The sequence below is a fragment of the Bufo gargarizans genome, unplaced genomic scaffold (assembly GCF_014858855.1).
Source record: "Bufo gargarizans isolate SCDJY-AF-19 unplaced genomic scaffold, ASM1485885v1 fragScaff_scaffold_728_pilon, whole genome shotgun sequence".
Classification (NCBI taxonomy): domain Eukaryota; kingdom Metazoa; phylum Chordata; class Amphibia; order Anura; family Bufonidae; genus Bufo; species Bufo gargarizans.
In genome coordinates, this window is record NW_025334175.1 from 230,343 (window position 1) to 242,432 (window position 12,090).

Sequence of the window (12,090 nt, forward strand, 5' to 3'; positions counted from 1 at the left end):
TAGCCAGCAGGAACGTTTTCAGTCATTTGTGCTATGATAGGAGTACAGCCAGACGACACAACCAATGGCAAACAATTTTACTGCAAAATCAAGCTGTCATTGGCTGCCGTGGGTAGACATGGCGTGGACACCTATATGGCCATACCCTAGCTCATCTTTTCCACGCGTCCATCGCCCTGTCCCCAGTTCTTACCTGGATTATTTTCAGAACTATCCACAAAATATTGGGAACACCACACGAGATCAACCAATTTGGAGATTATCTGACCAGGTTTTTGAGCCATCACAATTTGGAGTTGTCAGAGTTGCTCAGATGCTTGCGTTTGCCCATTTTTCCTGGTTCTAACACATTAATTTCAAAAAGTGATTGTTCAAACGTATCCATGAAGCTCCAATGCACCTGTAGGGGGGAGGTTTGGCACACTTTCCCCCCAAGCAGACCTATGACACTTAGCTGCTTCCTGGTGCTGGCTCGCAACTCCTTGCTTCACTAGGCCCCACAGATGTAAACTTCCTGTTTGACGCCGCTGCCACCATGGCCACACTGGCCACAGCAGTGACCGGCATCTCTTGCGTTACGTGACCATTTGTCATTACGCAAGGGGAGAAGATTACATCCCGGGAGCATAGCGGAGCAGCCATGGCTGTGGCATAATGGAGTAGGTCGGCTACCCTTCACAGTTCTACTCTAGAGGAGGGGGGAGGGATGTTTTCCAAACCATTGGTGTACAGCCCTTTTAACTTGACGAATGCCAAAAAGAGCATCCTTTTGACCTCTGAGAAGCCAGTATACGTTTTTTGCGTTATGGAATGGCATAGTAGACTACTACGCTAGTCCTTTTTTTGCACGTAGGGTGGAGCTGGAGGAGAGGCGTTGCTATGGTCTGAAAACATCCAGGGCACAAGCCCACTGTGTTGAAATTGCACATTAAAGGCATGCTTAAAGGGAACCTGTCACCAGGATTTTGTGTATAGAGCTGAGGACATGGGCTGCTAGAGGGCCACTAGCACATCCGCAATACCCAGTCTCCATAGCTCTCTGTGCTTTTATTGTGTAAAAAAAAAGATTTTCTACATATGCAAATTAACATAAAAGAGTCATATCTTACTTGTGTGACCAGAGAAGAGTCATATTTTCAACTCTGACTCATATCAGGTTAATTTGCATATGTATCAAATCGGGTTTTATACACATTAAAAGCACACCGAGCTATGGGGACTGGGTATTGCGGATGTGCTAGTGGCCATCTAGCAACCCATGTCCTCAGCTCTATACATCAAATCCCGGTGACAGGTTCCCTTTAAAGGGTACTGCAGACTGCAGTCATTATATATTACAACTTTCGGTAACTTTCCAATATCTGTTATGTTTAATTTCCCCCCCACTGCAGAAATCTTTGCTTGGGCCCCTTTAATATTGATGGGAGTGGACCCTGGGCAACCCCACAAATCATTCCCCCACCCCCCTTGTACTTTTTCCGCTGATCCGTTACTTGCGGGCTGCGTGGGCATGAGTTAAGTCACTTTGGTTCACAATCCTGTTTAGCGGTGCGTGATCCCGCGAGACCCGTGACCTCCCGCGGCGGGTCTCGCAGGATCACGTGCCGCAGGACGGGATTGCGCACCGAAGTGACTGAACGCATGCCCGCGAAGCCCACAAGTAGCTGATCAGCGGAACAAGTACAAGGGGGGTGGAAGGATGATCTGTGGTGGGTTGCCCAGGTCCAATCAATATTAAAGGGCCCTGGAATAGCCAAATAAAAAAAAATATTTGGGGCTCAAGCCCCGAATGTTTTGACCTAACGACGCCCCTGGAGGTGCAGTTAGGACAAAAGTGCGTGGTAAAAGCAATATTGTATCCGCATTTGATCCTATAATCTTTAAATTGTTCATTGTCATTTTACATGATGTCATCCTGGTAACGAGGTCGTTTAGCATGATTGTCGCCTCTTGTGTGAGTCGTAAGATGCTCCTCTCCTCCCTCCACCCTGGGGAAGTAAGTTTCCCAGCACTGGGAGAGAGTTTGGAGATGGTCACCACCCCAATCCCTCCTCCTCTTCCTTCGCCTTGCACTTTCCGTCTCGTCCACTGTGAGTGCTCTGTGAGATTCTGAACAAACACGGCGAAGAGTAGAAGCATTTCCTTATTCTCACACAGGAACCACACCTCACTGGGGAGCTCAACTTCACAGAAACTTTCCACCAGCTGCCGAGAAGACCAGAAAAGCCACCGGGTTCCTAGGGTGCTGTCAGGACCACCGACACCAGGTAGGAGGCTCTGCAGGTTCCCACATGAACAAGATCTCGGTAGAATTCTGTGTCTTATATGGAATCTTAGTCCATGTTAGACTTAAGAAAACAATCTTCATCTAAACATTCCTTACGAGCGAGCGTTACGAATTCTGTCTATAAATCTAGCAAAAAATTGACTGCAACTTTTTAAATTTTGTAAAAGCATTTCAGGACTAGAGGACAGAACCTTCTCAAAGGCTGCATGGAAATTTCCTTTGAGATGAACAGATTCATACATTATGGAATGTTATAGGTTCCTGAGACCCCTCCTGGGCACTGCAGATAATGAAGGTTAACCCCTTCACAGTTTCATTCTGCTGGTGTCGAGTATAGGACCAGCTTCTGGATATTTGGCTTGGTTGCAGAGCTCTACTCTTTATGCTCGTGCTATCTAACTGCTGTCTACTGTGATGATATGGTGGACGTTCTTGAGGGTGGTGATCATGCCAGGCTGGTTCCTGGGCCTGACCACTATGGTTGCATCAAATTCACAGCCATACTCATGCTTCGAAATTGTACCACCGTAGACCACACTAGTTGGACCGACTTTCCAATGAAGTACATCAAGGTGAAGCCCCAGTCTTGTAAACATTTTTACAGTCCTTCAAGGACACTCTTGATAAGATACTGTGTATTTTGCTTCAATAAACTTGTTCTGGCCGAAGCGAAGATCAATTTGATTGACTATTTTTATAGTCCCACAAGGAAAATGACTATCGACCCGTCCTTAAATGTTCAATTTGTAGCTGTAACCAGTGAATTTCAGGTAGCCCCCTTAATGTTTAACCATATGAAGACAGTAGTCATTATTTGCTTCAATATCTGGAATCAACCCCTCAGGCAGCGTTCACGGAACATGGTATTGGGCCTGAGGACCACCACTTTGGGCCATACACATGAGGATTCTTATTGATATGGTGATCAACCACTCTAGTGTGGCCCAATGATAAACTGGGACAACCTGAACTTCAACCCCTACCTCTCACAGGGTGAAAAGAGCTTGACTTGGCCAATCAAAGACATGCATGTGAAGAGGGACCACCACCAGTCAAGAATAGGCATGGATATAGACAGGATGTGCAGAGGGGCCCCATGACCATTTTTGCTTCTGGCCCTAGCACTAGCAAGTGACATTGGAGCTGAAAATAAGCCACAGAAAGGGGTGGGTTGAATTAAGTACGACCATGATGCTTTGCAGCAAGGCGATGGTTGCAGTCATCTAGTGGTGGAAAGGAGGTGACAACTAGTTGTGGGGGGGTTGTCAGTTTTTTACAGATACTCATTATATTGGGGAGTCCTGGGGTTCAGGATATAAAATACCGGGTATGGGGGCATGTTATGTAACCTGTAATTCAGGCACGATGGAAGGATCTAGGTGTGTCGGTTCATGACTCAGGATAAAAGTGAAAGCGAGGTAACATGTTTTATCTGGCAGGACGGTGAAATAATGCTGCATCGAGGTACGAGGCTCAGGTTACAAGCCGTGAGGACTGCAGGCTAGAGGTGAAAATAAAGGAGTGCAGTAACAGGTGCAAACGATGGCCGCCACACGTGCTGTCCTGATTCCTAATATTCCAGGTGTCACAATATGGTCACTGAGTGAAGATCTTGGAGACCAGGGCACAACCCTCCATCAGGGGAGAGGCATGGATGCTTTATAGTTGGGATAGGCCATAGACAAGGATGTATCCCCACAGGCTGCAACAGATACTAGAATTACACCTCACGCATCTCCATAAAGGTAGCACCATGCTCGTTATTACTTCCCTCACCCCTATCTGCTATGTCCCTTTAAGTTCATTATATACAATCATGTATGCAAACACACACGATAAGCTCTGTTTGCTCATGAGCCACGAGGCTTAGAGGGGGCGGAGCCTGACCGCGCATGCTGTGACTTTCTTTTAACCCGTATTACACATTGCAGGCTATACGGCTGGTGCCAAACCTCAGGTGCTAATTGGGCATGTTGGGTTTTGGCATGTATGATTTGTTGTCTGGAATCAGTTTATTCTTCACTGCTGTCTGAGATCACCAGCATGCTCGGCCGGGCTGAGCCTTCATGTGTATCCTTATGATGGGACAAAGTGCGGCGTTCTGGCTAACAGTCTCGGGGCAGTAGTAAACCATATGGATGCTGCGAGGCCCGGGTGATGCTGCGGCCTACTAATTACTTACATAGTTCCAGGCACTGCCCGTACCTAGAGGAAGATTTACCATAGCCCGACGGTGTACGCCTCGTAATACATGAGGCACTGCATCCAACACTAAGTGCGCCTGAAATCTACACCGACCAATGACTACCATACATGTCTGCCCCTTACCGAGAATACCAAAAGTCAAGGAACTTTAAACACATATAGTAGTTATATTCTTGTACACAGGAGGCAGTATTATAGTAGGTATATTCTTGTACATAGGAGGCAGTATTATAGTAGTTATATTCTTGTACATAGGAGCAGTATTATAGTAGTTATATTCTTGTACATAGAAGCAGTATTATAGTAGTTATATTCTTGTACATAGGGGGCAGTATTATAGTAGTTATATTCTTGTACATAGGAGGCAGTATTATAGTAGTTATATTCTTGTATATAGGAGCAGTATTATAGTAGTTATATTCTTGTACATAGGAGCAGTATTATAATAGTTATATTCTTGTACATAGGAGCAGTATTATAGTAGTTATATTCTTGTACATAGGAGGCAGTATTATAGTAGTTATATTCTTGTACATAGGAGCAGTATTATAGTAGTTATATTCTTGTACATAGGAGCAGTATTATAGTAGTTATATTCTTGTACATAGGAGCAGTATTATAGTAGTTCTATATTCTTGTACATAGGAGCAGTATTATAGTAGTTATATTCTTGTATATAGGAGCAGTATTATAGTAGCTATATTCTTGTACATAGGAGCAGTATTATAGTAGTTATATTCTAGTACATAGGAGCAGTATTATAGTAGTTATATTCTTGTACATAGTAGGCAGTATTATAGTAGTTATATTCTTGTATATAGGAGCAGTATTATAGTAGTTATATTCTTGTACATAGTAGGCAGTATTATAGTAGTTATATTCTTGTACATAGGAGCAGTATTATAGTAGTTATATTCTTGTACATAGGAGCAGTATTATAGTAGTTATATTCTTGTACATAGGAGGCAGTATTATAGTAGTTATATTCTTGTACATAGGAGCAGTATTATAGTAATATTCTTGTACATAGGAGCAGTATTATAGTAATATTCTTGTACATAGGAGCAGTATTAGTATATTCTTGTACATAGGAGCAGTATTATAGTAATTCTTGTATATAGGAGCAGTATTATAGTAGTTATATTCTTGTACATAGGAGCAGTATTATAGTAGTTATATTCTGGTACATAGGAGCAGTATTATAGTCGTTATATTCTTGTACATAGGAAGCAGTTTATAGTAGTTATATTCTTGTACATAGGAGCAGTATTATAGTAGTTATATTCTTGTACATAGGAGCAGTATTATAGTAGTTATATTCTTGTACATAGGAGCAGTATTATAGTAGTTATATTCTTGTACATAGGAGGCAGTATTATAGCAGTTATATTTCTTGTACATAGGAGCAGATTAGAGTTATTCTGTACATAGTAGATTCTATTATTCTATGTACATAGGAGCAGTAGTTATAGTAGTTATATTCTTGTACATAGGAGCATGTATTATAGTAGTTATATTCTTGTACATAGGAGCAGTATTATAGTAGGTTTATATTCTTGTACATCAGGAGCAGTATTATAGTAGTTATATTCTTGTACATAGGAGGCAGTATTATAGTAGTTATATTTCTTGTACATAGGAGCAGTATTATAGTAGTTGTATTCTTGTACATAGGAGGCAGTATTATAGTAGTTATATTCTATGTACATAGGAGGCAGTATTATAGTAGTTATATTCTTAGTACATAGGAGCAGTATTATAGTAGTTATATTCTTGTACATAGAGCAGTATTATAGTAGTTATATTCTTGTACATAGGAGCAGTATTATAGTAGTTATATTCTTGTACATAGGAGCAGTATTATAGTAGTTATATTCTTGTACATAGGAGCAGTATTATAGTAGTTATATTCTTGTACATAGGAGCAGTATTATAGTAGTTATATTCTTGTACATAGGAGCAGTATTATAGTAGTTATATTCTTGTACATAGGAGGCAGTATTATAGTAGTTATATTCTTGTACATAGGAGCAGTATTATAGTAGTTATATTCTTGTACATAGGAGCAGTATTATAGTAGTTATATTCTTGTACATAGGAGCAGTATTATAGTAGTTATATTCTTGTACATAGGAGCAGTATTATAGTAGTTATATTCTTGTACATAGGAGGCAGTATTATAGTAGTTATATTCTTGTACATAGGAGCAGTATTATAGTAGTTATATTCTTGTACATAGGAGCAGTATTATAGTAGTTATATTCTTGTAGTACATAGGAGCAGTATTATAGTAGTTATATTCTTGTACATAGGAGCAGTATTATAGTAGTTATATTCTTGTACATAGGAGCAGTATTATAGTAGTTATATTCTTGTACATAGGAGCAGTATTATAGTAGTTATATTCTTGTACATAGGAGCAGTATTATAGTAGTTATATTCTTGTACATAGGAGCAGTATTATAGTAGTTATATTCTTGTACATAGGAGGCAGTATTATAGTAGTTATATTCTTGTACATAGGAGCAGTATTATAGTAGTTATATTCTTGTACATAGGAGCAGTATTATAGTAGTTATATTCTTGTACATAGGAGCAGTATTATAGTAGTTATATTCTGTACATAGGAGCAGTATTATAGTAGTTATATTCTGTACATAGGAGCAGTATTATAGTAGTTATATTCTCTGTACAGAGGAGCAGTATTATAGTAGTTATATTCTTGTACATAGGAGCAGTATTATAGTAGTTATATTCTTGTACTAGGAGCAGTATAGTAGTTATATTTGTACATAGGAGCAGTATTATAGTAGTATATTCTTGTACATAGGAGCAGTATTATAGTAGTTATATTCTTGTACATAGGAGCAGTATTATAGTAGTTATATTCTTGTACATAGGAGCAGTAATTATAGTAGTTATATTCTGTACATAGGAGCAGTATTATAGTAGTTATATTCTTGTACATAGGAGCAGTATTATAGTAGTTATTTCTTGTACATAGGAGCAGTATTATAGTAGTTATATTCTTGTACATAGGAGCAGTATTATAGTAGTTATATTCTAGTACATAGGAGCAGTATTATAGTAGTTATATTCTAGTACATAGGAGGCAGTATTATAGTAGTTATATTCTTGTACGTAGGAGCAGTATTATAGTAGTTATATTCTTGTACATAGGAGCAGTATTATAGTAGTTATATTCTTGTACGTAGGAGCAGTATTATAGTAGTTATATTCTTGTACATAGGAGCAGTATTATAGTAGTTATATTCTTGTACATAGGAGGCAGTATTATAGTAGTTATATTCTTGTACATAGCAGTATTATAGCAGTTATTTTCTTGTACATAGGAGCAGTATTATAGTAGTTATATTCTTGTACATAGGAGCAGTATTATAGTAGTTATATTCTAGTACATAGCAGCAGTATTATAGTAGTTATATTCTAGTACATAGGAGCAGTATTATAGTAGTTATATTCCTGTACAGAGGAGGCAGTATTATAGTAGTTATATTCTTGTACATAGGAGCAGTATTATAGTAGTTATATTCCTGTACATAGGAGCAGTATTATAGTAGTTATATTCTTGTACATAGGAGCAGTATTATAGTAGTTATATTCTTTACATAGGAGCAGTATTATAGTAGTTATATTCTTGTACATAGGAGCAGTATTATAGTAGTTATATTCTTGTACATAGGAGCAGTATTATAGTAGTTATATTCTTGTACATAGGAGCAGTATTATAGTAGTTATATTCTTGTACATAGGAGCAGTATTATAGTAGTTATATTCTTGTACATAGGAGCAGTATTATAGTAGTTATTTCTTGTACATAGGAGCAGTATTATAGTAGTTATATTCTTGTACATAGGAGCAGTATTATAGTAGTTATATTCTTGTACATAGGAGCAGTATTATAGTAGTTATATTCTTGTACATAGGAGCAGTATTATAGTAGTTATATTCTTGTACATAGGAGCAGTATTATAGTAGTTATATTCTTGTACATAGGAGCAGTATTATAGTAGTTATATTCTTGTACATAGGAGCAGTATTATAGTAGTTATATTCTTGTACATAGGAGCAGTATTATAGTAGTTATATTCTTGTACATAGGAGGCAGTATTATAGTAGTTATATTCTTGTACATAGGAGCAGTATTATAGTAGTTATATTCTTGTACATAGGAGCAGTATTATAGTAGTTATATTCTTGTACATAGGAGGCAGTATTATAGTAGTTATATTCTTGTACGTAGGAGCAGTATTATAGTAGTTATATTCTTGTACATAGGAGCAGTATTATAGTAGTTATATTCTTGTACATAGGAGCAGTATTATAGTAGTTATATTCTTGTACATAGGAGCAGTATTATAGTAGTTATATTCTTGTACATAGGAGCAGTATTATAGTAGTTATATTCTTGTACATAGGAGCAGTATTATAGTAGTTATATTCTTGTACATAGGAGCAGTATTATAGTAGTTATATTCTTGTACATAGGAGTGGTATTATAGTAGTTATATTCTTGTACGTAGGAGCAGTATTATAGTAGTTATATTCTTGTACATAGGAGGCAGTATTATAGTAGTTATATTCTTGTACATAGGAGGCAGTATTATAGTAGTTATATTCTTGTACATAGGAGCAGTATTATAGTAGTTATATTCTTGTACATAGGAGCAGTATTATAGTAGTTATATTCTTGTACATAGGAGCAGTATTATAGTAGTTATATTCTTGTACATAGGAGTGGTATTATAGTAGTTATATTCTTGTACGTAGGAGCAGTATTATAGTAGTTATATTCTTGTACATAGGAGCAGTATTATAGTAGTTATATTCTTGTACATAGGAGCAGTATTATAGTAGTTATATTCTTGTACATAGGAGTGGTATTATAGTAGTTATATTCTTGTACATAGGAGCAGTATTATAGTAGATATATTCTTGTACGTATGAGCAGTATTATAGTAGTTATATTCTTGTACACAGGAGCAGTATTATAGTAGTTATATTCTTGTACATAGGAGCAGTATTATAGTAGTTATATTCTTGTACATAGGAGCAGTATTATAGTAGTTATATTCTTGTACATAGGAGCAGTATTATAGTAGTTATATTCTTGTACACAGGAGGTAGTATTATAGTAGCTATATTCTTGTACATAGGAGGCAGTATTATAGTAGTTATATTCTTGTACATAGGAGCAGTATTATAGTAGTTATATTCTTGTACATAGGAGGCAGTATTATAGTAGTTATATTCTTGTACATAGGAGCAGTATTATAGTAGTTATATTCTTGTACATAGGAGCAGTATTATAGTATTTAGTAAAAATGTTAACTTTGAACTCAAAGTGGTTTCTCCACTTTAACAATCTTTCACCTACACTGCGTGTCAGACTGATCACCCAAGAGAAGGGAAGGAGCAACCATTCTGACAACCTGATCTCACAGAAGTGGTTTTCAGTCCCTGGGGTGAATGGGGTAATGATAACACAATTCCACTACCCTTCCATTCATTCCCTATGAGACTGCTGGTGGTAGCTAAGTACAGCCCTCAGCTATCTTCAGCAGTCCCATAGAGAATAAATGGAATTGCAGTGTGCTTTGTGTGATAATAGCTCTGACAACCACTTTTCTGAGTCCAGGTTGTCAGAATATTTGCTCCTTCCCTTCTCTTGGCTTTTCATACAATATGCATAGCTTAGCGTTGAGCAACAGTGAGAGTAAACGATTATGAACATTATGCTTATCATCCTGTACTATGATGAGAGTGATATTCAGAATTGCCTGTATCTGAATGTTGGGGATTATTCCGAGGCTTTTATACAATTGCTGGCAGGACCTTTCTTGTAGTGAGTGTATAAAGTGATATCTGATGTCCTGACTGATGAACAGGCGGCTGCAGTTCCTGCCCCTCACCCAGTATACACATCCAGGCCCCCCCTGCCTCAGCTGCGTCTGCACAAGGGTCCTATAGAGCTGCAGACAGACCAGGAAAGGACGGACCTGATGCTGACGTGATCCTACTGTCAACAAGCAGAAGTGGCGTTTTATGCAATCCACACCGTCTGCAAAGTATGCATGTAGTAATGTACAGAGAGTCCACCGGCCACAGGTCCCAGTCCCACTGGATATCGCACCAGTCCAACTATACAATGCAGCTTTTGCCACCTAGTCAGGTATCGTGAACGTAGAAATACACGGCAGAAAAGCCTGTGGGGTCATTTATTGAGACCGGCATTTTAGACGCTGGTCTTCATAACCCTGCTCTGGTGCTTGATGCGCCTATGTTATATAAAGGCGCCGGCCTCTACATAACTTAGGCGCTGGCTGTGCGACTTGCCTAAATCTATGCCAGATTCCTTGCTGGAGTACATTTCATGTACACCTTTGGGGACAATTGTACTCACTTTGAGCTAAATATATATATTTTTTTAATTAGAGCCTTTTTTGTGTACAGAGCTGAGATGCTGTAGTAGCAGCCTCTGGATTTTCTCTCTTTTCCGTCAGTTGGGGAGCTGACGGGCTCCTTATCTCTGCTCTCTGACATTATAAACACTCATTATAGCTCAGTCCTCATCTTACTGATAAGAATGAGGGTTAAATAAGTGTTTATGACCTCTTAGTAGTTTAGAGATCAGAGTTATTAGATGACCAGCTCAACGTGATAGTGAAAGTACCAGTCACACAGCTAGAAAAACTGTTAACCCTTAGTGACAGAATGGCTCAATATTTTTAAGAAAGGGCAATTGAAAATATGATTTTTTAGCCAAATATGAGTAATATGCAATCATAAACAAAAATTTCCTCTGAAGGTGTACATAGCCTTTAACCACTTCAGCCCCGCTAGCTGAAACCCCCTTAATGACCAGGCCACTTTTTACACTTCGGCACTACACTACTTTCACCGTTTATTGCTCGGTCATGCAACTTACCACCCAAATGAATTTTACCTCCTTTTCTTCTCACTAATAGAGCTTTCATTGGGTGGTATTTTATTGCTGCTGACATTTTTACTTTTTTTGTTATTAATCGAAATGTAACGATTTTTTTGCAAAAAAATTACATTTTTCACTTTCAGCTGTAAAATTTAGCAAAAAAAACGACATCCACATATAAATTTTTCGCTAAATTTATAGTTCTACATGTCTTTGATTAAAAAAAAATGTTTGGGCAAAAAAAAAAAATGGTTTGGATAAAAGTTATAGCGTTTACAAACTATGGTACAAAAATGTGAATTTCCGCTTTTTGAAGCAGCTCTGACTTTCTGAGCACCTGTCATGATTCCTGAGGTTCTACAATGCCCAGACAGTAGAAAAACCCCACAAATGACCCCATTTCGGAAAGTAGACACCCTAAGGTATTCGCTGATGGGCATAGTGAGTTCATAGAACTTTTTATTTTTTGTCACAAGTTAGCGGAAAATGATGATGATTTTTTATTTTTATTTTTTTCTTACAAAGTCTCATATTCCACTAACTTGCGACAAAAAATAAAAAATTCTAGGAACTCGCCATGCCCCTCACGGAATACCTTGGGGTGTCTTCTTTCCAAAATGGGGTCACTTGTTGGGTAGTTATACTG

General features: G+C 38.2%; 1 protein-coding gene across 1 annotated transcript in view; it reads left to right on the plus strand.

Moving 5' to 3' along the window:
- Positions 1-2,110: 2,110 nt before the first annotated feature.
- The window catches only part of CDC42SE1 (CDC42 small effector 1), a 58,559-nt gene continuing 48,579 nt past the window's right edge, over positions 2,111-12,090 (plus strand). The window contains exon 1 of the mRNA XM_044273558.1: positions 2,111-2,267. The gene's annotated coding sequence lies outside the window, so the exon portion shown is untranslated. The remainder of the gene's footprint in view (positions 2,268-12,090) is intronic.